Raw genomic sequence first — 27003 nt, forward strand, 5'->3', positions numbered from 1 at the left:
GAGCAGCAGCTACGTTTGGCTACATACGGACCGTTAGTGGAATTCCCGCGAGAGAATAACAGTTCATGTGATTGGATGTTAATTATTTGTCTAGGCTACCTGTATTTGACATTGTGTTGTTATTTCGCTGAACACTAGAAGGTTTAATTTTATTTTTGGCAGTGAAACGAGGCAACTCAGGCGAGAAAAAACCTCACCCAAATGTATAGCCCCGTTGGAAAATATAAATGTACTGTTTTAAAATGAGAAGACATTTATTATTATTATTATTATTATTATTCATTTTTTTAATGTGAATCACATTTTTATTTGGCGTACCCCCAACGGCATTGTGCATACCCAGTTTGGGAATACCTGATACAGATGATTAACAAAACATGCACATGACAGTATTCATACCTTTTTGTGGTAAATGGGAATGAAAAAAACTGTTTTGATAATGGTTTTCATACACATACCTTGTCCATAATGTAGAGACCTTTATATGGGATATTCATTGAAGACGTAAGGGAGGAGGATGGTAAATGTGGTCTGCATAACATACCAATACCAATTGACATACTTTGTATGCCTCCTTGTCTGTATACCTACAGACACAAACATGAGCAGTTCAGTCATCTGCACCCTAAACAGCTAGCTTTCAACATATTGTTATAGCATACATATTTTTACCTCTGTGTTGATTGATATCCATTGAATTGTGTCCATTTTCTGTTTTCGAATGATTTGCACAAATATGAAAAGATAGATGGTATCATCATAAAACAATACCAATTTAGATCATACAAAGAACAAGCTTACCTTAAATCTTTACATTTTTCAGTTAAGTGTCTGCACCTGCTGTCCTTTCAAATTCAAATGTTTCAGTTGGGCAGTTAGGTTCCTGCAAGAACCCACACCAACTAAGGAGGTTCCTTGATGAACCCCACCTCATATGGGGTTCTTGGAAGAACCTTTGGGGGCACTTTTCAGTGTCAAGAACCCTAAGGTTCTTCAAAGAACTTTGAGGATCTTAGAAGAACCCTTGTTGAACCCCTAATGTTTAGAGTGTAGACTATACTGACCTGTATAGCAAAAGTAAGCACACGGAAAACTGAAAAGCCTATAGCACATAAGGGAAGTACCAAAGCACCTTGTTATAGGGCAGGCGCATGCAAGCAGATAAGGACATTTGACTATATGGAAGACATTATATAGTAAAACCTACAGAAGTGTGAACATTAACCAGGAAAGAAAACATACTAGCCTCCCCTGTGCCCAATAAAAACGATCCCCAAAGCAACACAAAAAAGTTGAACAACCCTCTCCTATTTTGGACCACCCCTCCCTCCATTAAATTGCGATCTGTCCTAACTTAATATAGACCTCACCTTCATAACTGGCAGCAGTCCAACCAGTGTCGTCAGACTTGCCACTCCTCCACGGTTCTGTTCCACCACGCCACATTCTTACGTATACAGTCAATACGGAACTGTTGCCTGCTGCCCACTACAACTACAGTATCCATATAGTTATTGACAGTATCGCGTTTTGCAATCCCAACTTCCTTTGCTCTCTCTGACAGTGTGATGTTTGGCAATAGTGGGCATGTGTTATAGCTGCCTGCAAAATAGGCTAAACGTCAAATTAATCTAGAGCTCTGAAGATTGGCGATATCATGGAAGAAACAGGGGCCCTTATCCGCAAAAGAAGAGCCACTATATCCACTGGAAAAGGTGTTACTTTGAAACAAGTGAATGGGCGGTCAGCGGTTAATGAAAGTATTAACGGCCACGGTGACAGCGGCAACATTGTAACGAAGCGAAATGTGTCCGATTTGCCTTCTACCACGTCAAAAGAAAGGAAGAAACGTATAAATGTTCCTAGTGATAGACAGAGGTGAGGCATAAACTAACAAAACCCAGACGTGTCGTTACAGTGGGGTGAATTTATGCCAGGGAAAATGGAGTAGAATTAATTCTGTACTTTTATCATTTCGCATAGCCTATATGTCACCCATGCTGGTCCAATAGGCTGTATGTCAAATTGTGGATAAAAAGGGGTACATTTAAAACATTTTTTTTTTTTTTACAAAACTCGAAGGGAAGTCGGTGGTGTGTTGCGGACGTCATTTGGGAAGTGTTTTTCAGATCAGTTAACTATAGCTGTAGTACAGTACAGTAAATGAGTGTGCACGTATTCAAACTATCCCGTGTCTCTTCATGCCTCAGTTGCCACAGGTTGCAGGAGTCCCTGTTGAGCTCTGCCAGCGGTTACAGAAACTACAGAGGAGTCCTTAACTGGTGTGTTGTCATGCTGGTAAGTTTCCTTCTGCAACGTCATACTGAGAGTCTCAGTTAATTCTCCAGTCTGCTCAACAACACTCAGGTCAGTGTAAACACTACAATCACTGGCCAGGTTTCCCTCTTAGGCTACATCTTAATACCTAATCATTTTTTGGGGGGGACTATGTTGTTCCATGTAGTGAATATGTTATACAATTCGTTTGTATGGGCTAGTAGCAGTAAGACTAAATTAAAATTATTCATCAAATAATTTTGTAAAAAATTAACATTTTGATACTTCAATGGGTCTTAAAATTCGAAATCAAATAGAAAAATGATCCTTGGTATGACCTTCTTAAAACAATTCCATATAGCTTAGTAGAACCCCGGTTTAGACAGGGCTTAGACTGTTTAGTGCCAAAAATAAGGGGTTATACATGTAAAAACATTTTAAAAAAATAAAAATAATATAGTTTACAGTATATCTCTCAGATATAGGACAGACACTTCAGAACAAACTTCCTTTAGATTCTTTGGGGGGACTATCTGTTGTTCTATGTAGTGAATCTGTTATTAAATGCGTTTGTATGGGCAAATTGCAGTAAGGCAAAATAACATTTTTCATCAACTATTTTTTTTTTTATATACTTCAATGGGTCTTAAAATTCTAAATCAAATAGCAAAATGATCCTTGGTACGACCTTCTTAAAACAATTCCATATGGCTTAGTAGAACACTACCCCCCCACCCACCCATCTTAGACAGGGCTTAGACAAGGGTGTCTGTAGTGATGCCTTTAACACATAGGGGCCCCCGAGTGGCGCAGCGGTCTAAGGCTAGAGGCGTCACTACACACACCCTGGTTCGAATCCAGGCTATATCACAACCGGCCGGGATTGGGAGTCCTGTAGGGTAGGCGCACAATTGGCCCAGTGTCGTCCGGGTTTGGCCGGTGTAGGCCGTCATTGTAAATAAGAATTAGTTCTTAACTGACTTACCTCCTACAAGAGGAGTCAATCAGAGAGCATCACTGTGCGGTGGTGGGTGTGTGCCCCCAGGTCTCACCAGAAGGCATATTCGTCCCACGCTGGGCCTGAAACCACAGTGTTTAAAGACACCAGGCACTTATTCAGAACACCTCAACAGGATTATATATCTAGCCCGAGGCTACTCTGTGTTCCTGTTCTTTTAGTTTAGCAAGATTACAGTGAAAGTGAGACAACATCATATTTCTCATCATATTCTTTTGTCTTTTAATGATTTTGCTGCTAAAGGAGGTGATGTGGATTGAGGTGAGGCCAAGGTCATCCTGCTTTCATGTAATACTCTGATATTCTGTAAGATTCCTTTAGGCTTAACTTACTAGACGCAGGATAGTAGAGGTACATTGCACTTGTGCCGCAGCACTTACTGTTGCTGGACTAGACTATTCTGTCCAATCCTAAAGTGGGACACGTAACGCTTAGCTATATAGTTAGCTAATCACTTTGTTAATAACCTTGTGTTTTGCTAATTCAGTTTGGCTTTGAAGTCAGTGTGTGAGAGGATGGGAAACAGCAGGACATTCCCATTCCTCTAGCTCTCAGTGAGTCTCAGTACAACCACATTAACCATTGTTTTACTCTTTAGAGAGAGATGTTGTAGTTCAAGGATGGTTTGATGATGCTAAGGGAAACATGGGGGTACCATTCCCTTAGAAACACACTGACATTTCCATGTGTAACTATTGCGGGGAAATATGGTATTGAGATTCTATCTAAAGTAATCATTCTGCAACAGCTAGTTCGTTGATCTGAATTCACGTCAAATCTAGAGCACCGCCAGCTTAGTCCCCTTCATCAAAGCCGTGGAGAATAAATTCACATTTCTAAAACTGTTGATAATCCACTCTCTGAAACAAGATCATTTTGTCATCACAGTACTTTGTTCATTCTTTGAAATTCTTCTCAAATTCCCATTGAATGTGGAGAAGTCTTTGTATTCCATAATAAGATATTACAATCCAAAATGAAACATTTTCAATGAGGGAGGGAAAGAATCACAAGACAGACCTAAAGATCAAGAGTATTATTATCTTGACTTGCAAACACTTCATCTTTTAGCTGTCAAGATGAGATCCACAAATAGTACTGTATTTGGTATTTTATTAGAATCTCCATTAGCTAGAGCCAACGCTGCAGCTACCCTTCCTGTGGTCCACATAAAACATGACATTAATAGACCATTACAGCTGAAGGGCAGAACTACATAAAATCACAATACATAACATTAATAGACAGTTTAAAACAACAGTTTTTTAAATAATAGACAGGTACAGAACTACATACATTTTAAATAAGTATACACACTTTAATATTAGTATGCCTTAGCAATCATTGCAACATGTACTCATAACGGCTACACTGCACTCATCCATTTGGTTACAGTTGCTTACTGTTACAATTGCAGGTCCTGATCCTAATCTCTCAGAACCAGTTGTTCTCTAAACACTAGCGAGAATCTCACAACGTTAGCAACCACCCGTGTCCTTGGTTCTTCCGTTTGACGTCAGTACTGTTCATAATAATGTGATTCATAGGCAAGTGCAACGAAAATTACAATGAAAATGCAACAATTCCTCCAGCTTCAACCACAGTTTTCACCCTAGCAACTGTGCCATTCAGCTCATAGCAATGAGCTACAGATGGAGTTTCCTCCACACTAAGGCTTCAATTTAATCCTTCACCTCAGCAACCGAGTTGGAGATTTCTCCAGCTGAAGTTTCAATTTAATCCTTTGTTTTAGCTACCTATGTGGACTTTTTAGATGCCCATCACTGCACAGTGTGCAATAAATTGAACAGAGTTATTATTATCATCAGACGGGCTTCTCTGACGTCCTTCTCCCTGTCTAGTGCATAGAAATGAACTAAACCAAACTGCCCGTAAAGGGTTTCCTGAGGTATAGTGTAACGTGTTACAGTCTACTGCCCGTAAAGGGTTTACTGAGGTATAGTGTAATGTGTTAGTCTACTGCCCGTAAAGGGCTTACTGAGGTATAGTGTAACGTGTTAGTCTACTGCCCGTAAAGGGTTTACTGAGGTATAGTGTAATGTGTTAGTCTACTGCCCGTAAAGGGCTTACTGAGGTATAGTGTAACGTGTTAGTCTACTGCCCGTAAAGGGTTTACTGAGGTATAGTGTAATGTGTTAGTCTACTGCCCGTAAAGGGCTTACTGAGGTATAGTGTAACGTGTTAGTCTACTGCCCGTAAAGGGTTTACTGAGGTATAGTGTAATGTGTTAGTCTACTGCCCGTAAAGGGTTTACTGAGGTATAGTGTAATGTGTTAGTCTACTGCCCGTAAAGGGCTTACTGAGGTATAGTGTAACGTGTTAGTCTACTGCCCGTAAAGGGTTTACTGAGGTATAGTGTAACGTGTTACAGTCTACTGCCCGTAAAGGGTTTACTGAGGTATAGTGTTACAGTCTACTGCCCGTAAAGGGTTTACTGAGGTATAGTGTAACGTGTTACAGTCTACTGCCCGTAAAGGGTTTCCTGAGGTATAGTGTAACGTGTTACAGTCTACTGCCCGTAAAGGGTTTCCTGAGGTATAGTGTAACGTGTTACAGTCTACTACCCGTAAAGGGTTTACTGAGGTATAGTGTAACGTGTTACAGTCTACTGCCCGTAAAGGGTTTCCTGAGGTATAGTGTAACGTGTTAGTCTACTGCCCGTAAAGGGTTTACTGAGGTATAGTGTAACGTGTTACAGTCTACTGCCCGTAAAGGGTTTCCTGAGGTATAGTGTAACGTGTTACAGTCTACTGCCCGTAAAGGGTTTCCTGAGGTATAGTGTAACGTGTTACAGTCTACTGCCCGTAAAGGGTTTCCTGAGGTATAGTGTAACGTGTTACAGTCTACTGCCCGTAAAGGGTTTCCTGAGGTATAGTGTAACGTGTTACAGTCTACTGCCCGTAAAGGGTTTCCTGAGGTATAGTGTAACGTGTTACAGTCTACTGCCCGTAAAGGTTTTCCTGAGGTCACTCACACCTACACAGATATACATGTACACTCATCCACACACACCCTCATACATTCATGCTACACACACATCACAACTGCTGCTACCAGACTCTTTGTTACATCTGCCCCTGCCTACTTCTCATCCTGTGTCTCCCTAACCTGCCGCCACTCCCCCAGTGCCCTCTCCCTCTCCCTCTCTCTGTGTGGGTTTATCTGATTGTTGGAGTGGAGACAGGTGTGCTGGAGTCAGAGCAGATTCCCACCAGTTCCAAAATCAGACCTCTACAAATACTCAGCCCTGCCACTTTCACGCTGCCAGATCCTAGCCTCTGCTCAGTCAGTCTGCATTTCAAGCCATTTGTTCCAGCATAGATCTTGTTATCCTGTGTTGCCTGTTTTCCTCAGCCGGACGCTGCTTTTCTCTCCGCTCTCCCCGCTTTTCAATAAATACCTTGGTTACCTTATTCCTGTCTCCTCGTCTGAGTCTGCACTTGGGTTCACCTGCTCTACCCTGCGTAACACTCTCATTATGATTGCTAAATACCTCACAATTTAAACACTTGTCCCCTACACTCTCCCCAAAACCCCCTTCCCCAAAACATGTGTAAATATTGAACTATAAATTGTGCCTTCCTGTATTATTATGCTAAAATGTTTATTCTACTGAGACATTTACTTTGTTTGTATTCTTAACTGTTATTATTTCTTATTGTTGCATTGTCGAAAAGGAACCTGCAAGTAAGCATTTCATTTGACGATATATACCATGTGTATCACGTATAAACGACTAATAAAACTTGAAACTACAGTGGAAAAGAGACACTGTAATTGAATCATATGATGAATGTATGCTTGTACCAAGTGAAACAAACTGTATTTTCAAGGATGCAATGGATTTACAAGCCCTCTTTTGTTGTAGGTCTTAAGCAATGCCCGTCTGTTCTTGGAAAACCTTTTAAAGTAAGTACAGTACGTTATGAGAAGCTTGCCATAAGAGAAGAGGGGGGAAAGGAGAGTGTAGTCTTATGGCTGTCATTTGACGGTTGGAAGTAAAGGCCTCGTTTTCAGAGAATGGAATGTAACGTCAGCCCCTGCTAAGACCGTATGCTGTCCTGTACGCTAATGCAAGTGCGATGCCTCCTGACTGTCCACAGATGCCCAGCACAGTAGCAGCCTATAGGGAGCAGCCAGGCATTGCTTACTAAAGGCATACTGTGGTAAAGACGTGCAAGGAGGGTACATTGTCATGTATTACTGTAAAGTAAGATAGGAGGTTCTGTGCCTGATTCACTCAAACATGCTGCATCACTCACACTCGCAGCATTGTGAAAACTGAAAGGCTGAAATGTTTCAAGTTAAGTTTTAATGTCACACGAACAAGTACAGTGAAATGTCTTTCTTGAAAGCTCTAATCCCAACAATGCAGTAATCAATAACAATGTAATACTAAAAATAACAAGGTAGAACAAAAACACACGAGATATAAAATAAGAATGTGGTTTGATTCAGCTGAGCTCTGAGTGTCTAACCACAGTGTTCTGTTGTTCTAGGTATGGTATTCTAGTGGACCCAATACAAGTGGTTTCTCTATTCATAAAGGACCCCTACAACATGCCTGCAGCGTGCCTTGTTATCAGTACGTGGACTTTACTCAGCTCTAGCATGTCATTTAGGGTCCTTCTGGATATTCCCCCTCACTCCCCCTACACACTACATCACTCTCCCAACACACTATCACTATCATTCCCCCAGACCCTACACACTAGATCACTCTCCCAACACACTATCACTATCATTCCCCCAGACCCTACATCACTCTCCCAACACACTATCACTATCATTCCCCCAGACCCTACACACTACATCACTCTCCCAACACACTATCACTATCATTCCCCCAGACCCTACACACTTGATCACTCCCCCTCACACACTATCACTATCACTATCACTCCCCCTACACACTAGATCTGTATGCAGGTCATTACAGGCTGTTCTGCCTCAGCCGTCTCCTGAGGACCATCCCCCTGGCCTACTTTATGGACCTACAGTACTGAGAGAAGGACTATGGGACAAGTGACTCCCTATACATTACAGTACTGAGAGAAGGACTATGGGACAAGGGACTCCCTATACAGTACAGTACTGAGAGAAGGACTATGGGACAAGTGTCTCCCGATACAGTACAGTACTGAGAGAAGGACTATGGGACAAGTGACTCCCTATACATTACAGTACTGAGAGAAGGACTATGGGACAAGTGACTCCCTATACAGTACAGTACTGAGAGAAGGACTATGGGACAAGTGACTCCCTATACAGTACAGTACTGAGAGAAGGACTATGGGACACCCTATACAGTACAGTACTGAGAGAAGGACTATGGGACAAGTGACTCCCTATACAGTGCAGTACTGAGAGAAGGACTATGGGACAAGTGACTCCCTATACAGTACAGTACTGAGAGAAGGACTATGGGACTCCCTATACAGTACAGTACTGAGAGAAGGACTATGGGACAAGGGACTCCCTATACAGTACAGTACTGAGAGAAGGACTATGGGACAAGGGACTCCCTATACAGTACAGTACTGAGAGAAGGACTATGGGACAAGTGACTCCCTATACAGTGCAGTACTGAGAGAAGGACTATGGGACAAGGGACTCCCTATACAGTACAGTACTGAGAGAAGGACTATGGGACAAGTGACTCCCTATACATTACAGTACTGAGAGAAGGACTATGGGACAAGTGGCTCCCTATACAGTACAGTACTGAGAGAAGGACTATGGGACACCCTATACATTACAGTACTGGGGCATAGCAGACAATGACGCCCTCAGAAGGCACTGGTTTTATATGCATTGCAGCATATTTATTTTATTAACACTTGTAGTCATTGACGCGTGATCCAGTGTCTGTTTTATTGGCTGTAGTATCAGTTAAGCTCAAGCACTTGTTCTGATTGTGAGCCAGGCACAGATAGTGCCAAGGCATTAGAGACAGACACCTACTGTATTTTATTCTCTGTTTTATTGAAGGTTGGTTTCCACAGAAGTTGCCAAGGCGTTAGAGGCAGAAGACTATTGTATTTTATTCTGTTTTATTGAGGTTTGGTTTCCATAAAAGTCCACCTCAACCTATTCCATCAGGCCTTTGACATTTTGAATACTGTAGGCCTTTAGAATTGATTCTATGATGTATTCTTCAAAAACGCAGCAGAAAAACATTATTCCAAAGACCAGGTCACATGATATGGTATGGAGCGAGAGGCAGCCCTGCAGCTAGTTAGATAATCCCATGATTCAAAATAGTTCAGCCTTTCATTTCTTTCTGTGTGTGCTTTCATGCATGTTCGTGTGTGCATGCTCATGCATACGCATGTGTGTTTGTGTCCGTTCTCATGCGTGTTTGTGTTTGCTTAAGTGTGTGTTTCCTCTCCACTGCAGAGCTCCCCTGCCAGTCCTGCAGTAGGACAGTAACAGTGCAGTAGTAGCAGGTGGTCTATGCAACACATATGCTGTGTTTGTGCTGCCTCATTTGTCCCAGAAGCTGATGCTGTGACAGCAGGTTTATCTTAACAGGCCAGTGGTGGACCCCCCCCAACCCCCTCAGTACTGTAGGGAGGAAACAACATAAGGTCTTATTTTATCATCGTATCATCTCCCTTGTATATGTTAACTCGCCATGCTTGTCGTGTGTTTGTTTGGTAACATTTATTTGATCACCGACATCATTTGTCTCGTCTTTCCTTCCAGTGTCCAACGTGTTTATTGTGGCAGCTTTGTACACAGAGCGAAGGCTCTCAGTGGTGAGTTTCATTCTGATGTACTTACCATTGTTGCTATTATTGTTATAAAAAAAGTTTTTCCTGCGCTGCAGACGGCTATATCAGACGGCTAATACAGAACTATTAAAGGGCCAGTGCACTACTTTTGTGATTTTTATTTAATGATTTAAAATATACTGCTCAAAAAAATAAAGGGAACACTAAAATAACACATCCTAGATCTGAATGAAATAAATAATCTTATTAAATACTTTTCTCTTTACATAGTTGAATGTGCTGACAACAAAAATGCACAAAAATAATCAATAGAAATCCAATTTATCAACCCATGGAGGTCTGGATTTGGAGTCACACTCAAAATTAAAGTGGAAAACCACACTACAGGCTGATCCAACTTTGATGTAATGTCCTTAAAACAAGTCAAAATGAGGCTCAGTAGTGTGTGTGGCCTCCACGTGCCTGTATGACCTCCCTACAACGCCTGGGCATGCTCCTGATGAGGTGGCGGAGGGATCTCCTGAGGGATCTCCTCCCAGACCTGAACTAAAGCATCCGCCAACTCCTGGACAGTCTGTGGTGCAACGTGGCGTTGGTGGATGGAGCGAGACATGATGTCCCAGATGTGCTCAATTGGATTCAGGTCTGGGGAACGGGCGGGGCAGTCCATAGCATCAATGCCTTCCTCTTGCAGGAACTGCTGACACACTCCAGCCACATGAGGTCTAGCATTGTCTTGCATTAGGAGGAACCCAGGGCCAACCGCACCAGCATATGGTCTCACAAGGGGTCTGAGGATCTCATCTCGGTACCTAATGGCAGTCAGGCTACCTCTGGCGAGCACATGGAAGTCTGTGCGGCCCCCCAAAGAAATGCCACCCCACACCATGACTGACCCACCGCCAAACCGGTCATGCAGGAGGATGTTGCAGGCAGCAGAACATTCTCCACGGCGTCTCCAGACTCTGTCACGTCTGTCACGTGCTCAGTGTGAACCTGCTTTCATCTGTGAAGAGCACAGGGCGCCAGTGGCGAATTTGCCAATCTTGGTGTTCTCTGGCAAATGCCAAACGTCCTGCACGGTGTTGGGCTGTAAGCACACCTGTGGACGTCGGGCCCTCATACCACCCGCATGGAGTCTGTTTCTGACCGTTTGAGCAGACACATGCACATTTGTGGCCTGCTGGAGGTCATTTTGCAGGGCTCTGGCAGTGCTCCTCCTGCTCCTCCTTGCACAAAGGCGGAGGTAGCGGTCCTGCTGCTGGGTTGTTGCCCTCCTACGGCCTCCTCCACGTCTCCTGATGTACTGGCCTGTCTCCTGGTAGCGCCTCCATGCTCTGGACACTACGCTGACAGACACAGCAAACCTTCTTGCCACAGCTCGCATTGATGTGCCATCCTGGATGAGCTGCACTACCTGAGCCACTTGTGTGGGTTGTAGACTCCGTCTCATGCTACCACTAGAGTGAAAGCACCGCCAGCATTCAATAGTGACCAAAACATCAGCCAGGAAGCATAGGAACTGAGAAGTGGTCTGTGGTCCCCACCTGCAGAACCACTCCTTTATTGGGGGTGTCTTGCTAATTGCCTATAATTTCCACCTGTTGTCTATTCCATTTGCACAACAGCATGTGACATTTATTGTCAATCAGTGTTACTTCCTAAGTGGACAGTTTGATTTCACAGAAGTGTGATTGACTTGGAGTTACATTGTGTTGTTTAAGTGTTCCCTTTATTTTTTTGAGCAGTGTATATAAATATATTGTGATTTTTCAGGGGGTGCTGCAGCCCCCTCACACCCCTGCTTCCCGCGGCTATGCCTTAACGCGCAGTTCTTCTGTCCCTCCAGGGCTGCTTCAGTGAATGTGTTGGGCTGCTGGTTCATTCCATTAACCTATCAGTCACACTGTGCTTCCCGGTGGCTATCGTACTAATGGTGAAGTCCATGACTCCAGGTACTGCTGTATGTGTTCTCATCAGCCTACAGATGTAGGATCTTAATTTGATCGCCCTGTTGCAGGAGAACTTTCCGTTTTGCATCATCATGATGATGTGGCCGGTGACACGTTGCTTCTTGAAAGTCCAATATCTTGAAAACTTGACTGCTGACATGCAAAACATTTTGGGACTGTATCAACTGTGGATGAATGAAAAAAATAACAAAGGAGAGTTTCTGAGGGGAGTTTTTCTTTAATTGTATTCCACATAATCATTTACATGTCCTGTTCCTGCAGTATGTTTTTCCCTGCAGTAGCAAACTGGCTCAAATTAAGATCCTACAAATCCTGCTTTTCAGAAAAAAACAAAACTGTGTCTGAATCTAGTGTGTCTCTGTGTCTTCACTATTAGTTTAGTTAGTGTGTCGCTGTGTGTCTTCACTATTAGTTTAGTTAGTGTATCTCTGTGTCTTCACTATTAGTTTAGTTAGTGTGTGTCTTCACTATTAGTTTAGTTAGTGTGTGTCTTCACTATTAGTTTAGTTAGTGTGTGTCTTCACTATTAGTTTAGTTAGTGTGTCGCTGTGTGTCTTCACTATTAGTTTAGTTAGTGTGTGTCTTCACTATTAGTTTAGTTAGTGTGTGTCTTCACTATTAGTTTAGTTAGTGTGTGTCTTCACTATTAGTTTAGTTAGTGTGTCGCTGTGTGTCTTCACTATTAGTTTAGTTTGTGTGTCTCTGTGTGTCTTCACTATTAGTTTAGTTAGTGTGTCGCTGTGTGTCTTCACTATTAGTTTAGTTAGTGTGTGTCTTCACTATTAGTTTAGTTAGTGTGTGTCTTCACTATTAGTTTAGTTAGTGTGTCGCTGTGTGTCTTCACTATTAGTTTAGTTAGTGTGTGTCTTCACTATTAGTTTAGTTAGTGTGTGTCTTCACTATTAGTTTAGTTAGTGTGTGTCTTCACTATTAGTTTAGTTAGTGTGTGTCTTCACTATTAGTTTAGTTAGTGTGTCGCTGTGTGTCTTCACTATTAGTTTAGTTAGTGTGTGTCTTCACTATTAGTTTAGTTAGTGTGTCGCTGTGTGTCTTCACTATTAGTTTAGTTTGTGTGTCTCTGTGTGTCTTCACTATTAGTTTAGTTAGTGTGTCGCTGTGTGTCTTCACTATTAGTTTAGTTAGTGTGTGTCTTCACTATTAGTTTAGTTTGTGTGTCTTCACTATTAGTTTAGTTAGTGTGTCGCTGTGTGTCTTCACTATTAGTTTAGTTAGTGTGTGTCTTCACTATTAGTTTAGTTAGTGTGTGTCTTCACTATTAGTTTAGTTAGTGTGTGTCTTCACTATTAGTTTAGTTAGTGTGTCGCTGTGTGTCTTCACTATTAGTTTAGTTTGTGTGTCGCTGTGTGTCTTCACTATTAGTTTAGTTTGTGTGTCTCTGTGTGTCTTCACTATTAGTTTAGTTTGTGTGTCTCTGTGTGTCTTCACTATTAGTTTAGTTTGTGTGTCTCTGTGTGTCTTCACTATTAGTTTAGTTTGTGTGTCTCTGTGTGTCTTCACTATTAGTTTAGTTTGTGTGTCTCTGTGTCTTCACTATTAGTTTAGTTAGTGTGTGTCTTCACTATTAGTTTAGTTAGTGTGTGTCTTCACTATTAGTTTAGTTTGTGTGTCTCTGTGTGTCTTCACTATTAGTTTAGTTTGTGTGTCTCTGTGTGTCTTTACTATTAGTTTAGTTTGTGTGTCTCTGTGTCTTCACTATTAGTTTAGTTTGTGTGTCTCTGTGTGTCTTCACTATTAGTTTAGTTAGTGTGTCTTCACTATTAGTTTAGTTAGTGTGTCTTCACTATTAGTTTAGTTAGTGTGTCTTCACTATTAGTTTAGTTAGTGTGTCTTCACTATTAGTTTAGTTAGTGTGTCTTCACTATTAGTTTAGTTAGTGTGTCTTCACTATTAGTCAGTATGTAATTGTATCTGAATGAAATTACTTTAGTGTGGTATTCTATGATCTACCCCTGTTAGAGTTTATATTAATGGAATCAGTTACAGTAGTGTAGTATTCTATTATCTAGTTGGTCATTAATGTGTAGTTAATGTAGTATTATATTATCCAAGTGTGTGATTTTATCTGAATGGAATCAGTTGGGCAGTGTTTGATCAGTCCCAGTTGGCTCACAGGGAGAGGAAGTAAGGAGTGAGGTGGATATGAGGCCAAAAGAGGAGTGGCTGAGAGACAGGTCAATGTCAGGTCAGCTCTGCCTGTCTTCATCAAGCTGGTTGCTAGCCAGCATGGCATCTGGTGACATACAACAGCTAACTGAGCCTCTCATGGCTACACATGTCTCAGAACTTAGGAAACTGACCACAACCACAAGATGATATTAACTGTCTGTGATGTTGTTCTTTACCCACAGTTTCATATTTACAAATGTAGGATCTTTGTTTGTTCACCCTTTTGCTTGAGAATTCTCCTGCAATAAAGGACATGTATAACTTGTGTATTTCTGAAGTTTGTCATTTCCACTTTGGCATTTCAGACTTGATTTTCCCTTATGAAAAATGGATCAACCCCTACACAAATGTCCACATAATAATAATAATTTCCTTTTGCTGCAGGATTATTTTCCTACTGTAGCAATCTGGCTCAAATTAAGATCCTACATCTGTACACGCATAAAGACAAAGGTGAAGCTACAGTCATGAGTTTTTAGTAATCATTCCTCTTAGAGGAGAATAGGAAGGTCTTGTGTCTTAGTGTCTTTAAGATCTTCATTTTACCTCTCACAAATCAGATAATCTTTCCCTGGACGTTGACTGCGTAGCTACAGTATCCTTCCTTACCTAAAAGTCGGGAGCGGACAAAGATGTACCATCTGTCTCTTGTACCTCATGCAGAGCTACTGTTTATACATCAAGGTCAGGGGAGAGGGCCACGGATGCTCCTCTTGGCGAGGGAGACAGTCTCTGTCTTTCTCTCTGTGCACATGCCATCTACTAGGTAACCAGCACGGCCCATTTCCATGCAGCATATGGCCGCTGTTGATAAAGCAGTACTAGTCTGTTAGAATGACCTGGGGGCCTTGCCAGGTTTCCCTGGACCTCGGGCGGTAGTGCTGGTAGTTGGTTGAACGTGAGTGGACTTTGTGTTCCCAGTCGTTCATCTTGTGTGATAGACAAGGAGAGGATGGTGAGTGTTGTAAGTCTTGACATATATGGATAGCCCTAGATAAGGACAGTAAGAGCCAGGTGGGCAGCATTCCTCAGCTTCTTGTTGTGGCCTGTTTGTTAGCTACACATCAAAGCCAACGTCTTCGCTAACTGGGAATAAAAGGGTTTCATTATTTTCTGTTCTACAGTGTGATATGCATGTTGAATACCTCAAGTTGACTGTACCATATTATAAACTGTGGTTCGAGCCCTGAATTCTGATTGGCTGACAGCCGTGGTATATCAGACCGTATACCACAGGTATGACACAACATTTATTTTTACTGTTCTAATTACGTTGGTAAACAGTTTATAATAGCAAGGCACCTCTGGGGTTTGTGATATATGGCCAATATACCACGGCTAAAGGCTGTATCCAGGCACTCCGCCTTGTGTTGTGCCTAAGAACAGCCCTTAGCCGTGGTTTATTGGTTCATATACCACACCACCTCGGGCCTTATTGCTTAAATATACTACATAACGCACTGTGCTACTACACATCAAGATCATTTACAACCACCCACACCCACGTCATTAACTCAATTTAATGGATCATGTGTATTGTACTGTTGTGCATACAACACTTAATATGATTGACTGTGAATTCTAATGGCAAATATTGTATAAATATTGCTCATATTTAACATTGCACATTGTCCTTGTTCTCAGTGGGTGGAGCGTCTGCTCTGGGAGTGTACACCGTCCTCTTCCTGAAGCTCTACTCCTACAAAGATGTGAACAAGAGAGATGAGCCATGCTAAAGCCCGTAGCCTGGCCCGCTCCCTCTCATGTAAGTCCTCAGTCTCCACAGTCCTCTATGCCCCATGCTAAAGCCCGTAGCCTGGCCCCCTCCCTCTCATGTAAGTCCTCAGTCTCCACAGTCCTCTATGCCCCATGCAAAAGCCCGTAGCCTGGCCCGCTCCCTCTCATGTAAGTCCTCAGTCTCCACAGTCCTCTATGCCCCATGCTAAAGCCCGAAGCCTGGCCCGCTCCCTCTCATATAAGTTCTCAGACTCCACAGTCCTCTATGCCCCATGCTAAAGCCCGTAGCCTGGCCCGCTCCCTCTCATGTAAGTCCTCAGTCTCCACAGTCCTCTATGCCCCATGCTAAAGCCCGAAGCCTGGCCCGCTCCCTCTCATATAAGTTCTCAGACTCCACAGTCCTCTATGCCCCATGCTAAAGCCCGTAGCCTGGCCCGCTCCCTCTCATGTAAGTCCTCAGTCTCCACAGTCCTCTATGCCCCATGCTAAAGCCCGAAGCCTGGCCCGCTCCCTCTCATGTAAATCCTCAGTCTCCACAGTCCTCTATGCCCCCTACCAGCAACTGGCCAACAACAACACTGCTACTACTTTAATTACTTCAGATGTACAGCTTTTGCTATCGATACTGCTCACGCTTTCTGGGCTTCACTGCTTCGGATTTTACTGATACATCTGTTCTTGAAGTTTGTGCGGTGTGAGGGAGATTTTTCAAATACTTTATATTTGATTGAGTCTGCCTGGAGTGCCAGATGGGCGGAGTATGTACTTTTGGGACAATATCTTTTTATCCATTGCGCCAGGCAATCAAGTATTTGAAAAATAACTAATATTGTTATAACAGGTTTGATTTCAACCCTTGTCCTCTAAGCTCTTCTGTGACGACTCCCAGAGTTGCTTTGTCTAGAGAGTTAGTGTCACCTGGGTTCTACGTTGACCTTTGACTCCCAGAGTTGCTTTGTCTAGAGAGTTTGTTTCACCTGGGTTCTACGTTGACCTTTGACTCCCAGAGTTGCTTTTTCTAGAGAGTTTGTGTCACCTGGGTTCTACGTTGACCTTTGACTCCCAGAGTTGCTTTGCCTAGAGAGTTTGTGTCACCTGGGTTCTACGTTGACCTTTGACTCCCAGAGTTGCTTTGTCTAGAGAGTTTGTGTCACCTGGGTTTTACACTGACCGTTGACTAGTAATAAAGGGCTTAATGAGATTTCTGACTCGCCTCCACGGAAATGGCAACTGTGACCTCATTTTTCCTAGGCGGCGATGCTGCGTGTTTGTATATGTACCCTTAATGGAAACCGTTTTCCTGTTGGTGAAAATGTTACCCTCTACACATAAACATTAACATACACACAAACACACACACACACACATAATACTACAATCCACATCGCTCCTTAACTGCTGCACTGCCACCTGCTGTTTGACTGTACACAAGAAGCTGTTCTCTAAGTAGAGGGATTGTGACTGTGAGAATCATACATGTTTATTGCTGACTTAACATGGCTAGTACTCTCCTGTACAGGTTCCTCTATACCACGGTCTAAGGGAAGTGGAGTGGACTATCAGGTCTCCTATCCTGTCCTATCCTCCTATCCTATCCTTAACATGGCTAGTACTCTCCTGTACAGGTTCCTCTATACCACGGTCTAAGGGAAGTGGAGTGGACTATCAGGTCTCCTATCCTGTCCTATCCTCCTATCCTATCCTTAACATGGCTAGTACTCTCCTGTACAGGTTCCTCTATACCACGGTCTAAGGGAAGTGGAGTGGACTATCAGGTCTCCTATCCTGGAAATCTCACCCTCAGAGGTCAGTAGAGTTGGACATTCCATCCCAGGTAGACCAAGACCTGGGTTCAAATACAATTTCAGGTATTTCAATAACGTTTCAAAACAAGTATTCAGATCACTTTTATTTGAAAAAACAAGTAGTTGAATATTTGAATATATTTGGAGATACTCAAATACACTGACTCAAATACATGGGTTAAATGCATGGGAGTGTATTTGAAAATAGTATTTGAAATAAGTATTAGAAAATACTTTAAAATACAGTTTGGTGAACTATTTGGTTTTACAAATAACCATTAAAATATTTGTTCATGTTTTCGGCTGTGTTTGAAAATACTCAAATACATAGAAGCTATTTAAATAACAAATAGTCAAATGCATGTATTTGAACCCAGGTCCTGCTGTAGACCCCACTCTTATCACTGCTGCCTCAACCTATCCTGCTGTAGCAGACCCCACTCTTATCACTGCTGCCTCAACCTATCCTGCTGTAGCAGACCCCACTCTTATCACTGCTGCCTCAACCTATCCTGCTGTAGACCCCACTCTTATCACTGCTGTCTCAACCTATCCTGCTGTAGCAGACCCCACTCTTATCACTGCTGCCTAAACCTATCCTGCTGTAGCAGACCCCACTCTTATCACTGCTGCCTCAACCTATCCTGCTGTAGACCCCACTCTTATCACTGTTGTCTCAACCTATCTTGCTGTAGCAGACCCCACTCTTATCACTGCTGCCTAAACCTATCCTGCTGTAGCAGACCCCACTCTTATCACTGCTGCCTAAACCTATCCTGCTGTAGTAGACCCCACTCTTATCACTGCTGCCACAACCTATCCTGCTGTAGCAGACCCCACTCTTATCACTGCTGTCTCAACCTATCCTGCTGTAGCAGACCCCACTCTTATCACTGCTGTCTCAACCTATCCTGCTGTAGCAGACCCCACTCTTATCACTGCTGCCTCAACCTATCCTGCTGTAGCAGACCCCACTCTTATCACTGCTGTCTCAACCTATCCTGCTGTAGCAGACCCCACTCTTATCACTGCTGCCTCAACCTATCCTGCTGTAGCAGACCCCACTCTTATCACTGCTGTCTCAACCTATCCTGCTGTAGCAGACCCCACTCTTATCACTGCTGCCTCAACCTATCCTGCTGTAGCAGACCCCACTCTTATCACTGCTGTCTCAACCTATCCTGCTGTAGCAGACCCCACTCTTATCACTGCTGCCTCAACCTATCCTGCTGTAGCAGACCCCACTCTTATCACTGCTGTCTCAACCTATCCTGCTGTAGACCCCACTCTTATCACTGCTGCCTCAACCTATCCTGCTGTAGCAGACCCCACTCTTATCACTGCTGCCTCAACCTATCCTGCTGTAGACCCCACTCTTATCACTGCTGCCTCAACCTATCCTGCTGTAGCAGACCCCACTCTTATCACTGCTGTCTCAACCTATCCTGCTGTAGCAGACCCCACTCTTATCACTGCTGCCACAACCTATCCTGCTGTAGCAGACCCCACTCTTATCACTGCTGCCTCAACCTATCCTGCTGTAGCAAACCCCACTCTTATCATTGCTGCCTCAACCCATCCTGCTGTAGCAGACCCCACTCTTATCACTGCTGCCTCAACCTATCCTGCTGTAGCAAACCCCACTCTTATCACTGCTGCCTCAACCTATCCTGCTGTAGCAGACCCCACTCTTATCACTGCTGCCACAACCTATCCTGCTGTAGCAAACCCCACTCTTATCACTGCTGCCACAACCTATCCTGCTGTAGCAGACCCCACTCTTATCACTGCTGCCTCAACCTATCCTGCTGTAGCAGACCCCACTCTTATCACTGCTGCCTCAACCTATCCTGCTGTAGCCTGCTACTGGAGCTATATTAGACTATAATAATACTCTCTCTCTCTTTCTCTCCTCTCGCTCTTTCTCGCTCGCTCTCTCTCTCTCTCTTTCTCTCACTTTCTCATCTTTCTCTCTCTCTCTCTCTCTCTCTCTCTCTCTCTCTCTCGTCCCTATTTCTTTCTAATCTCTCTTGTGTTTTTAGATTTGTATTATTTTGTTTTTGCACCAACCCTCTGCTATGAATTAAACTTCCCCCGGTCTCCACGGATTCGAATGAGCTTCCTGCTAAGGAGGCTTTTTGAGATGGTGAGTTCTGTCCCCAATCACCCTTTCTGCATTGGTTTGTTAATACGTTGCTTTAAACTCTGTAAACTAGACTGAACAGTAGATATGTTATCACGGCTTTGTCCTACTGGTTATTTACCAATGTTGTGCTATGGGTATAAAAGAGGATGTACAACTTCCTGTTTAGCCCCATGTGAAGGAGCACATTATAGAAATACAGATACATCAGATCTATTCTCTTCAATACAATCTGACACAATCATCTACAGCAAACATGGATAGAACAGATAGAAGTATCTTATTTAACAATGTCAACTTCCATTGTGAATTTCTCTGAACCTCCATTAGAAGATTAGCTTGGTTTATTGGTCTACTGTGGAGATGTGCACTCTGGTCCCAAGACTTATCCAACGCTAAAAGGCAGACAGCGTTTTTCCTGCACACACACACACACACACACACACACACACTCAAGTATTGCTCTTTTGTTTGATTAGAGGAGAAATGCTAAGTAAACAAATCATCTCTCTTCCCAGCTGTTCTTCACCCAGTTATTGGTGGCATTAACACAGCAGGTATGATTTCTACTGACATTGACTTATGTATAGTGACTACATGTATTTATTGAGAATAAGCACCTCATTTTATTTATGATTTGTGCTGTTTATTCACCTCATCTGTCTCTTATTCTCCTCCAGTGGATGATACCCATTATTCAGAGTTCTATGAAGCCATTGGAGGTAAAGTAGGATTACTGGTACATTTAGGATTTACATTTAAAGCATTTTTTACTATTTTTCTCTATCAATACAATCTCTCTTTCTTCATTGATCCTGATCCTGTAGGATATGGACCTCCCTATGATGATGGAGCGTCTACTCAGACTAGCCGTAAGTACACAAGAGAACACAGGGGTAATGCGGTCATGGTAACATGGTTCATAGTACCCTTGGGCCTTGAGAGATATGACATATACATTGTAATGGGCCGTTCCGTTGTTCTGTAGGTGTTTTATGTTGTCCTGGATACAGTATTATTCCCCTGTCTTCTCTCTCCCATCAGGTGCCCAATCATCTTCTCTGGTTGATATTCTTCTACTGGTTCTTCCACTCGTCCTTGAACTTTATTGCTGAGCTCCTGCAATTTGGAGACCGAGAGTTTTACAGAGACTGGTGGTAGGTGAAATCAATACGGTCTATTTTGTTGCGTTCCATTGTTTATTGCCTGTATGTAACTAAGAGGGACAAGTGATCATTTGAGATGTACACAAGTAAAATATCAATAGCATGTACCACTATAAAATACATCACTTCACATGACTAGGAGACTTTTCCCTTTCTTTCAGGAACTCTGAGACCATCACATACTTCTGGCAAAACTGGAATATTCCAGTACACAAGTGGTGCCTTCGGTGAGTAGATGCAATGTATTCTATACATAGTGTACTGTATGTAACACTGAGATCCTATAAATGATTCAATGGTACGGAGTCAGTGGAATGGAGGTTGATACTGAGCAGAAATGTATTGAGGATGTATTGGGGATTTGGGAGGTGTTTGATGATATGCATCCTCTTGTGTTGCTCCCTCTCTCTCCCAAAGCCACTTCTACAAGCCCCTGCTGAAGAGTGGAGTCAGTAAGTGGCTCGGCCAATCAGCAGTGTTCCTGGCTTCAGCCTTCTTTCATGAGGTAAGGTGCTCTGCTCCTAGCTGGGTGAAACCAGACTAACCGCTGCGCTCAGCTTTAGTATTCCTTGTGAAGTGAAACAGAATGTTAGCTTCATCAGGCTGGTGTTTAACGAGGATACTCTGCTGCTACTACAGCTCATATCGTCACTGTCTGACCAAAACATCCAATCAACTTTTCAAAGAGAAAAAAGAAGAAAAAACATGTTTTCCATCAAAGAAATAGAATTATGACAATTTAGAAGCTATTTTGAATACATGTTCTTGGTTCATTGAGGTTAGATACCACTTTCAATAAATGTAAAACAATTTAAAATGGCAAAAATGTAGTTACAAGGTTTTCATCAGACAATGACGATATACAGTATGTATACCATTTGTGAATAAATCCTGCATTTTATCAGACTACAGTTTCATAATTGCTCAGATTGCTAGTCAGATTTTAAAGGCCACATATATAGTTCTTGCATGACAGTACAGTGGCTATACTACACAGTGGCTATACTACACAGTGGCTATACTACACTATACTACACAGTGGCTATACTACACAGTGGCTATACTGCACAATGGCTATACTACACAATGGCTATACTACACAGTGGCTATACTACACAGTGGCTATACTACACAGTGGCTATACTGCACAGTGGCTATACTACGCAGTGGCTATACTACGCAGTGGCTATACTACGCAGTGGCTATACTGCACAGTGGCTATACTGCACAGTGGCTATACTGCACAGTGGCTATACTGCACAGTGGCTATACTGCACAGTGGCTATACTGCACAGTGACTATACTACACAGTGGCTATACTGCACAGTGGCGATACTGCACAGTGGCGATACTGCACAGTGGCGATACTGCACAGTGACTATACTGCAAAGTGACTATACTGCAAAGTGACTATACTGCACAGTGACTATACTGCACAGTGACTATACTGCACAGTGACTATACTGCACAGTGACTATACTGCAAAGTGACTATACTATACTATACAGTGGCTATACTATACAGTGGCTATACTATACAGTGGCTATACTATACAGTGGCTATACTATACAGTGGCTATACTACACAGTGGCTATACTACACAGTGGCTATACTACACAGTGGCTATACTACACAGTGACAATACTACACAGAGACAATACTACACAGTGGCTATACTACACAGTGGCTATACTACACTATACTACACAGTGGCTATACTACACAGTGGCTATACTGCACAATGGCTATACTACACAATGGCTATACTACACAGTGGCTATACTACACAATGGCTATACTACACAGTGGCTATACTACGCAGTGGCTATACTGCGCAGTGGCTATACTGCACAGTGGCTATACTACACAGTGACTATACTACACAGTGACTATACTGCACAGTGACTATAATGCACAGTGACTATAATGCACAGTGACTATAATGCACAGTGGCTATACTGCACAGTGGCTATACTGCACAGTGGCTATACTGCACAGTGGCTATACTGCACAGTGGCTATACTACACAGTGGCTATACTACACAGTGGCGATACTGCACAGTGGCGATACTGCACAGTGGCAATACTGCACAGTGACTATACTGCACAGTGACTATACTGCAAAGTGACTATACTGCACAGTGACTATACTGCACAGTGACTATACTGCACAGTGACTATACTGCAAAGTGACTATACTATACTATACAGTGGCTATACTATTCAGTGGCTATACTATACAGTGGCTATACTACACAGTGGCTATACTACACAGTGGCTATACTACACAGTGACAATACTACACAGTGGCTATACTTCACAGTGGCTATACTTCACAGTGGCTATACTTCACAGTGGCTATACTTCACAGTGGCTATACTGCACAGTGGCTATACTGCACAGTGGCTATACTGCACAGTGGCTATACTGCACAGTGGCTATACTGCACAGTGACTATACTGCACAGTGACTATACTGCACAGTGGCTATACTGCACAGTGGCTATACTGCACAGTGGCTATACTGCACAGTGGCTATACTGCACTGTGGCTATACTGCACTGTGGCTATAAAGTAGGGCCCTTTCTGGGGATATTTCTCCGTTGTCCAGACACACACACACACACGGGTGCGCTTGGCTTATATCCAGCACTCTTCATCATTGACGAAGGTCAGCGTTGGAGGGACGTTAGTGTAGCTGGGATGAGAGGAGGAGGAAAGGAGTGTAACACAAGGCCATATCAGGCTGCTGTGCTTCTGGAGGAGGAGATAAGAGCAGTGTACGGTGAGGAGCCTGTTCAGTCAGCAGGTTCACAGAGATACGGCTCCCTCCCTCTCTCTCCTCATCCTCATCCCGGACAGACAGACAAACGGGGCTGCTGCTGCTGTTTTAAATGCTGACCTTCAGAGGACAGCGAGTGGAGCAGAGGGGAGCGGAGCACCACAGCGCCCTGCGGGACACCAGTCTCCCCCTCTCCCCTGAGTAATGACAGGAGGGATCCTAGTGTCACACACACACACACTCACAATCCCCTGAGTAATGCCAGGAGGGATCAGGAGACTGGGATCTGTAGATCAGAGGGTCACACAGCAGGGTTCTGTCAGCTCCCCATCACTCAGAGCAATGAGGTGAGGCTTGATAGTCATCCAGCAGTCATTCCATAGGTTAGCTATCTGTCTGTTACCTCAGATACCTTTATTTCATTTATTTCCTGTATGAACTAGGTGTCATTCCATAGGTTAGCTACCTGTCTGTTACCTCAGTTCCCTGTATGTCCTTTCCTAGCTGTACGAACTAGGTGTCATTCCATAGGTTAGCTACCTGTCTGTTACCTCAGTTCCCTGTATGTCCTTTCCTAGCTGTACGAACTAGGTGTCATTCCATAGGTTAGCTACCTGTCTGTTACCTCAGTTCCCTGTATGTCCTTTCCTAGCTGTACGAACTAGGTGTCATTCCATAGGTTAGCTGTCTGGAGTGGAAACATTATTTTCCTGTTCGCTGTGGATAAAGGAGATGGCTGTGTGGAAAACTGTTCTTGAAAATTAAAACTTAATTTTGCTGATGTTGTCTTCACAGTACCTGGTCAGTGTTCCACTGAAGATGTTGAGGCCATGGGCTTTTATGGGCATGATGGCTCAGGTGAGATCTTAGAACTGAGAAATTATAATCCACAAGTTTATAGTCTGAAATGATTTACTGGGGGTGTTTTTGACTCATTACAATGAGTGTTGTGTTTGTTTACTCACTAAATGGAGTCCTTGGCTTACAGCTTCCGCTGGCCTGGTTTGTGGCGCGTTTTCTCCGAGGTAACTATGGCAACGCAGCCGTATGGATCTCTCTCATCATTGGCCAGCCAATCGCCGTGCTCATGTACGTCCACGACTACTATGTACTTCACTACCGAGAGGGGTCAGCGGGGGGTGGACCTGAATGACCTCCTCAGAGGAATATATACCAGACCAGACTTTTATAGGAAAGACAAATAGAGCTAGAAATGTACTGTATGGTACTTTATGAAAACACCTTAAAGGGGCAATCAGCATTTGCTACATCCATTTTTGGACTCATACATTAATGATATGTATCCATCGATTCTTGAAGAACATAACTTATAAATGCCTCACCAGCTTAGTTCAACTGTCGTTCCCCATCACAAACCAAAATATAAGACTGTTTTACTCCAATATTTGTAAACAAAGAAAATGTAATCAAACACTATATAGCCTCAAAACATGGTTAAAACTATACTTTTTTATCATGGATGGTCAGTCGTTGCATCCATAGCTCTGTCCATGAATTTGAAAGTGATGACATTTCTCCAGCCCCATCCCTCAGCTTTTTACTGGACCAGGGGTGGGGAGGCCACTTTGTTATTGTTTCAACTGCTGATTGCCACTTTAAAGATAACACACTTCTTATAGAAACAATCAATTTAGTTAGTGAATATTACAATATGCCTTATTGAAACATGTCTGACAAGTGCAATTTTCAAAAAGTGTCAGTTTTTCAGAAAATGTGCACAACCAGTACATGTGTGTTTGTAAGATTTATGTATTTTTATGCCACTCAAGCCTCAATATTTTGTCATCTTGTTTTACTTGGGTACGTATAGAGAGATATGTATATGTGTTTTTATGCCACTCAAGCCTCAATATTTTGTCATCTTGTTTTACTTGGGTACGTATAGAGAGATGTGTATGTGTTTTACTTGGGTACGTATAGAGAGATATGTATATGTGTTTTTGGGTACGTATAGAGAGATATGTATATGTGTTTTACTTGGGTACGTATAGAGAGATATGTATATGTGTTTTTGGGTACGTATAGAGAGATATGTATATGTGTTTTTGGGTACGTATAGAGAGATATGTATATGTGTTTTACTTGGGTACGTATAGAGAGATATGTATATGTGTTTTACTTGGGTACGTATAGAGAGATATGTATATGTGTTTTACTGGGGTACGTATAGAGAGATATGTATATGTGTTTTTATGCCACTCAAGCCTCTATATTTTGTCATCTTGTTTTACTTGGGTACGTATAGAGAGATATGTATATGTGTTTTTATGCCACTCAAGCCTCTATATTTTGTCATCTTGTTTTACTTGGGTACGTATAGAGAGATATGTATATGTGTTTTTATGCCACTCAAGCCTCAATATTTTGTCATCTTGTTTTACTTGGGTACGTATAGAGATATGTATGTGTTTTTATGCCACTCAAGCCTCAATATTTTGTCATCTTGTTTTACTTGGGTACGTATAGAGAGATATGTATGTGTTTTTATGCCACTCAAGCCTCTATATTTTGTCATCTTGTTTTACTTGGGTATGTATAGAGAGATATGTATATGTGTTTTTATGCCACTCAAGCCTCAATATTTTGTCATCTTGTTTTACTTGGGTACGTATAGAGAGATATGTATATGTGTTTTTATGCCACTCAAGCCTCAATATTTTGTCATCTTGTTTTACTTGGGTACGTATAGAGAGATATGTATATGTGTTTTTATGCCACTCAAGCCTCAATATTTTGTCATCTTGTTTTACTTGGGTACGTATAGAGAGATATGTATATGTGTTTTACTTGGGTACGTATAGAGAGATGTGTATGTGTTTTACTTGGGTACGTATAGAGAGATGTGTATGTGTTTTACTTGGGTACGTATAGAGAGATATGTATATGTGTTTTTGGGTACGTATAGAGAGATATGTATATGTGTTTTACTTGGGTACGTATAGAGAGATATGTATATGTGTTTTGCTTGGGTACGTATAGAGAGATATGTATATGTGTTTTGCTTGGGTACGTATAGAGAGATATGTATATGTGTTTTTGGGTACGTATAGAGAGATATGTATATGTGTTTTTGGGTACGTATAGAGAGATATGTATATGTGTTTTTGGGTACGTATAGAGAGATATGTATATGTGTT

The 27003-nt window shown here is 42.5% G+C and overlaps 1 pseudogene; it reads left to right on the top strand.

Moving 5' to 3' along the window:
- Positions 1-1580: 1580 nt before the first annotated feature.
- LOC115176739 (diacylglycerol O-acyltransferase 1-like) lies at positions 1581-25267 on the top strand (annotated as a pseudogene).
- Positions 25268-27003: the final 1736 nt, after the last annotated feature.

The sequence above is a fragment of the Salmo trutta genome, chromosome 37 (assembly GCF_901001165.1).
Source record: "Salmo trutta chromosome 37, fSalTru1.1, whole genome shotgun sequence".
Lineage (NCBI taxonomy): Eukaryota > Metazoa > Chordata > Actinopteri > Salmoniformes > Salmonidae > Salmo > Salmo trutta.